The following is a 6491-nucleotide window of genomic DNA, read 5'->3' as shown; positions in this document are numbered from 1 at the left end:
GCCCCCACTCCAATTGGGGTCACGTGACCACCACACCGGCAGGGCCTGATCCGGGCGTGGGAGAAGGATCTGCTCTGCCCCTACTCCAGTTGGGGTGACGTGTGTACCACACTGGCAGGCCACTGGGATGTTTAATTATTTGTCAGAATGACTTAGGAAGTTATTCTTTTTCTTTTCTTTTTTTTGGGGGGGGGTGGTGGTTACTAGAGATTGAATTCAGGGGCAGTCAACCACTGAGTCACATCCCCAGCCTTATTTTGTACTTTATTTAGAGACAGTGTCTCACTGAGTTGCTTAGTGAATCACTTTTGCTGAGGCTGGTTTTCATTCTCAATCCTCCTGCCTCAGCCTCCTGAGCTGTTGGGATTACAGGTGTGTGTCACCATACCTGGCAGGAAGTTATTCTTAAACTCCTCTGCAATTCTGAATAGTCATCTGTAAAATAATTTAACCCATAAAAGGTTGTTTTAGGAGGCAATGAGATGGTTAATGTAGAGCTGGCCCATGAAGAGTGCCCCACCAAGTGCCTCTTTCCAACCAGGTCTGCTTTTTCTTGGAGGACTGCATCTGTACAAGATAAGGCAGAATGGACAAACAGGACTAACAAAACCACAACAGGCCCAGGTGAGCAATGTGGTGGAGAGGATAGAGAAACTAAAGACTCTGGGCTGTGGCGGGGATGGTTAGACAGCAGGAACTCCCAGAGCACTAAGTAGTTGGAACTGCCAATTTGTACAGATCTGAAAGTCTTCAAGCCATGACAAATGGTTCAGAATCTCAGAGAGATGTATGGGTCTACGGCTCTGGGCACTAGTTCTGCTGCTCCTAACAGCACTTTAAGCACTGTGCATTTATAGGAAACTTGCTGTATGCAGGTCATTGTGATACATCCTTTCAGACATTATTTCACTTTATATTCACAATAACATGTGGAGGTAGGTACTATTATAATTGCTCTTTTACAGATGAGAAAACTGAAATTCAGAACATTTATGTAGTGCTCCAAGTCACTGGTAAATATAGTAAGGGGCAGAGTCAGGACTCACACCCTGTCTGAACAGCTTTGACTCTGACCATTATGCTAGTCTCCATGGCAGCAAGCTTTGGAACTTAGGATGTGCAGAGGAGACAGAGTGAGGGTGACTGCTATCAAGTTGTCATTATGTGTAACATAAGGTGTTATATAATTTCTTATAAAGTCAAGGATACTGCATTTCACAATTTCAGAGGGCACAGGAACCTCACACTTATCAGATATTCACATTTAAAAAAAAACACAAAACAATTTTCTGGTAGGTGATAGAAGATAGATTTGTACCAGGTTGCCATATTGGCCAGTGGAGAGGCTTTTATTTTTCCCAGTGTTAGACATTTGTTCTTAGAATAACCCATGTATATATGTTCTATCTAGAAGTCCTTTTTCAGGAAGCTGTATGGTACTATAATTCCTTCTTTACTCCATCCACAGCAAATTGACCATAGAGGACTGGCTGGCTCAATGACAGCCATAGGCTGGAAACCTGTAATGACAATGACATCCTACACTGTATATTGACCATATGACTCCCACTCCCACTTTTGGTAGAAAGGAAAAGTAGGGGAGAGGGAGAGAGAGATTTTATTATTTATGGTGGCATATTCAATTAGATCAGAATATAAATGGGCCAGTCACCATATTGATGGTCATGGCATCCTTTTTGGGGCCAGGCAAAGGGACAAGCTAGATTATTCTGAGAACGTTCTCTTCTTCTTTGCATTAAATGTCTTATGAATCATGCTGTTCCTGAAATTCTTTTTGATGTTTGTCCTCTGTTCTTTTCTGATTCCTCCCATTTTTAGCCTACGCCTTAGCCTGGAGAGCTCAAAGTCATCCTTGTGTTTCACTCATAATACAACCCAGCTTTCCAAAGCTACAGCAGGCCACACAGAGTTGGAGACAAATGCCTACACGAAGGAGGTTTCTCTGCCTGACTGGTCCTTTCCACTTGGATCTCTACTGAACACTCTGAGGAAGACAGAGAGTTTGATTTCCTGAGATTCTGATATCCAGACAAATTGCAACACCATCTCATCCTCATTTCACTAATGAGAAACTGAGGCACCATTGGGCTAGTTTACTTGTCAAAGTCACACTTGAAATTGGGATGCTTATCTCCTGGCCCTGCTGCTTCTTGGCAGCACCCTGTGACCTGCCCTGCTAAATTGGCTTGTGCTTCTGATCTTATCCCTCACCAGGCTCTAAGGAGAAAACAAATCTATGCCTTCTTTTTGCCTAGAGTAGAAGATCCATTTCCACTAAGACTATCACTGTGTTGGTTCTAATGGGTCAATTTTTCCTTCTTGCCATAGATTTTTCTGTTATCATCAGTGAGTGACTAAACACCTCTTTCAGCAGGGTAAGCAACTTCAAGAGGAGCCCATGGTGTCTCAAGTGGACTCTTACCCACTTCTAAACAGTTTCAAGGCACTCCTACTTGTTACTAACTGTTGTCATAAGAATAGCAATATTGATATAACTAATGTCAATTCTTTTCAGTTGATGATCATGGTCATATAGATCATCACCGCATTGATCAATTTATTTGGGTGTCCAGCAAACATTTATTTTAGTTCAAGTTTTGTGCCAGGCACTAAGAATACAAGTATAATGAAGTAGAAACACATGTTATTTTCTTAGCAGCAGACAATTTTGCTAGAGAGAGACCCAATACCATGGGTTATTCTTTGGTTACTCTGCTTATGACAAAAAGGTCCTAGAGAGATTGAATATCTTCTCCCCAAGATTTCTGAGAAGTTGGTGGAGCTATTCTTCATGACACAGAAACAGGATTTATCTTCTGAGTAAAGGGGAGATGGCAAGAGGAGAAGAATGGAGAATCTGGGGAGGAAGAGGCAGGGGCCATGCTCTGTAGGCTGGCCTAAGGTCTCTCCTCAGGACTCCGTAGATCTTTAACAAGATTGCTCAAGTCACATATTGGCTGGAGTGGATGAGCTTGATTTGTGGAAACCGAGGAAGAGGGTTGATGAGCAGAAAAGAAGGAAGAGCACTGGTAGTGGATAAGCTGGGATGGGAAGAAGGAAGGCTTCCCTAGACTGTGCTTTCAAAGAATATGAAAGCCCAAACCAGGCCCTCAGAAGCACATGGCCCAGGAATTTGGCAGATGATAAAACTGGGGCAGGGCTCTAGAATATAGGGGAGCATGGTAAGCAGTAAGTACCCCAAGAATAGGCCATTTACCTCTGCCTAGAAATTACACAGTAGGAGGTGACAGGCCACCTATAATAAAAATGAACAGAAAGTCTCTGGACAGACATCAGGAGGGCATTGGTTAGCTGTGAAAATGCAGAGACACATTGAGTATTTGCTGTGTCTGGGAAGTCAAGTGCAAGGAAGTACAGAGAGAAACTGGCTGGTGAGGAAGATGGGCCACACCTGGGTTGGGGGGAACGTATGGCAGAGCAAAGGGTCACTGTCAAGAGTTTTGGAACTTGTAGCAAGATGTTTTTATTCTAAGAATAGGGAAAATCCTCTGTTTTATACTGAAGAAATTCAGTCCAGGTAAAGCAATAAGGCTACTAGGCAGAATGGACCAGCTGCCTGGGGGAATTGGGCAGAAATCATCACCCCCATCAATGGGTCTACCAAGGACACCCACATTGGAATAGGTGGCCTTGTGGGAAGACACTGTAAAAAGCCAGTAAGACCTGCTCTTGGCTTGGTGCAGGTGTGTTACTTACTTGACACCAAGCAGGTGGGTTGAGAATGCTGTTTGACTACAGGAATATTATGGAGCACATGCTATCTCTAGGTATGAGCTCTCTGCTTGGGTCAGGGAGACAATCTAGAGTGTTCTTTCTCTACTTTAGGTAACGTGGAATGTGGAAGTCACCTCTGCTGATCTGTAGCATCTACTATCAGGTTTGGACTTTTATTTGGGAATGTATTATGTGCCAGTCTTGGTGACAAATACTTGCACATTGGTTAGTTCCCTTACTCCTCTCAACAAGCCTGAATGGATGTTGGTGCTTCCTTGTGTTGTTATCTCTTCACTGATAGGTATAGTATCCAGAGGTCACATGAGTAAGTTCAATAATTGGATGAGAAAAACAGAGTTTGAACTTAGAAAAATTAAATACTTCAGATTCCTTTATTAACACTAAAGCAAGCTTCATGGCACTGTGGTCTACAAAAATTTTTTTTTAAAAAGATGCCACACTCTAAAACTAAAGAAGTTCACTTTCTGGAGGGAAAACAGCTTTACAAATATCTCCTTGCAATGAATCATTTTGACCTTTACAATTCCAGGAGGCAGGTGCCATTATTACCCACATTTTACAAATAAGGATACTGAGACACAGAGAGGTTGAATCATTGTCCCTGTGTTACATGCTTAAAAGTGGAAAGCAAGGATACAGAGGCCAGCCCTTAACCTCAGCACTATACCATGCTCTGACCTAGAGTTGGTGACATCATTACTCCCTACTCCATGACCTGTAACTCTGAGATAATGATTCTCAGTTGGGGGTGATTTTTCCTCCTAGCCATAGGTAACCATATCTGGAGACATTTAACAGTCCTCACTAGGTGAGAGGGTACTTTTGGAGTTTAGTGGGTAAAGATCAGGTGTGACGCTGAACATGTCATTATGCACAGAACAGCTGCCACAACAAAGAATTAGCCACCCCAAATGCCTACAGCACAGATGCTGAGAAACCCTGCTCTCCTAGAGCACCTGGGAGACTGCTGTAAGGCATGGCCTCTTGTCTGTCTTGCTGTGTGGTGAGCTTGCCTATGCCTACCACAAAGCTGAGCCTGCAGTGAAGATCTATAAATGTCTTTGGAATAAAGAAATAAATGAATGAATGAAAAAACATACAACCTGGATTGGAAATATCAATTAATTCTGGCCATTATTCATTAAATCATACAGCTTTGATTTTAAAAAAACAATACACAAATAATGAGCTGGAAATCACTGTCCCCAAAATGATTTTCAGTGGGAGAAGCAGCAGACAAGCACACAGAACTATGGGCCAATGCAAAAAAGTGAGGCACAGAGAGAGTCATCTGGGGCAAGGAAGTTCCAGTCTCAGGCTTCAGTGAGAAATGTCCCTTGGCAAATAAAGTGATGGCTTAAGATCTACTGGGCACACTTGGATTTTCATTTTTGATTTTTTAAACATATGAACTCAATTAATATTTGGAACAGGGTGAGAATGTTGGATGACACTAAAAAGCATCTCCCTCTCTACTTTCCTGTGCTGCTATCCAAGGCTAGTTTCCCTGCATCCTCCTTACTGTGGATATTCAAGATTGGTATTGGAGCAAACAGACACAAAATACCAAGTGATGACTAATTAATTAAAGACCTAGAAAAATTACAATGTTATTTATTGCTCAATTACAGTAATTATTTCATCTGTGTTTGTGGTACAATTATCTTCCCTTTCTCTGCATGGTTTCTGGCTCCTCCTCTAACTACCCACTCTACTCGTATGTTGGTGTTTTTCTTTGTCACTGCATATCCTTGGGGAGAAATAGATGAGATATTAAATTGCAAAAAATGACATTAAGACTGAAAGTACCTCAGTGACCTATTTCATTTCACACGTAAGTGAATTGAGCCTTAAAGGGCAAAAGGACTTACCCCTTTAGAAAGACCAAGACACCCAGTGGGAACTTGGATTTCAGAATGCAACTAACTTTGCGATCCCATGGCAACCTAATATCTATGAAGTATGCATTTTACTTTTGCATACAGCAAGTGCCTAATAAACAGACATTTGTAAAAAGATACCAAGAAATCTATATCCTTACTAAGTGCAGAATGACTTCTCTTTAAGATCTGAACCTCTGACAGTTCCGTGTTGTCTGGCTTCCTTCAAGACACATGGATGTTTAGGGGAGAGAAATACAGAGGAGAAGAGTTTTCTTTTTTTCCTTCTCTTCAGAATCAATTTTCATGTCTAAATTTAGAGAAATGACAGGTGGTGCAAGGGAGTTCCTCTGGATTTCTTTTCTTAATGAAGCAGAATGACACAAGAAAAGAAAACGGGGCTCTGGGAAGGAAGCCTGAGGTCCCATCCTGGCTCTGACTATACCTGATCTTGGGAAAGTTATCTAAACTCGATGCCTCAGTTTTCTTCTGGAAATATGTTTATGGCTACCCTATGTGGTTGCTTTTAGGAGTGAATGTGAATGTGTGTAGCACAGTCCATCCCAAAGTGCACAGAAGGGGCTCAGCATACAGCAGTTATAAAAGCCTTTTGGAGCCAGGTGCTGTGGCGCATGCCTGTAATTCCAATGGATCCGGAGGCTGAGGCAGGAGGATCACAAGTTCAAAGCCAGCCTCAGCAAAAGCAAAGCGCTAAGTGAGACCTTGTCTCTACATAAAATACAAAATAGGGCTGGGGATGTGGCTCAGTGGTTGAGTGCCCCCGAGTTCAATCTCTGGTACCTCCCATCCCCTGCCAAAAAAAAAAAAAAAAGG

General features: G+C 42.3%; 1 protein-coding gene and 1 long non-coding RNA gene across 16 annotated transcripts in view; one reads left to right on the top strand and one right to left on the bottom strand.

Moving 5' to 3' along the window:
* LOC125612165 overlaps positions 1-6253 on the top strand; it is an 11876-nt gene extending 5623 nt beyond the window's left edge. The window contains exons 2-3 of the long non-coding RNA XR_007342506.1: positions 542-624; positions 1840-6253. This is a non-coding gene — a long non-coding RNA (uncharacterized LOC125612165). The remainder of the gene's footprint in view (positions 1-541; positions 625-1839) is intronic.
* The window catches only part of Tenm4 (teneurin transmembrane protein 4), a 2842490-nt gene that overhangs the window by 1128438 nt on the left and 1707561 nt on the right, over positions 1-6491 (bottom strand). The window lies entirely within an intron of this gene.

The sequence above is a fragment of the Marmota marmota genome, unplaced genomic scaffold (assembly GCF_001458135.2).
Source record: "Marmota marmota marmota unplaced genomic scaffold, marMar, whole genome shotgun sequence".
Classification (NCBI taxonomy): Eukaryota; Metazoa; Chordata; class Mammalia; order Rodentia; family Sciuridae; genus Marmota; species Marmota marmota.
The sequence above is the reverse complement of the archived record's forward strand: the minus strand, read 5'-3'. Positions and strand labels throughout refer to the sequence as shown.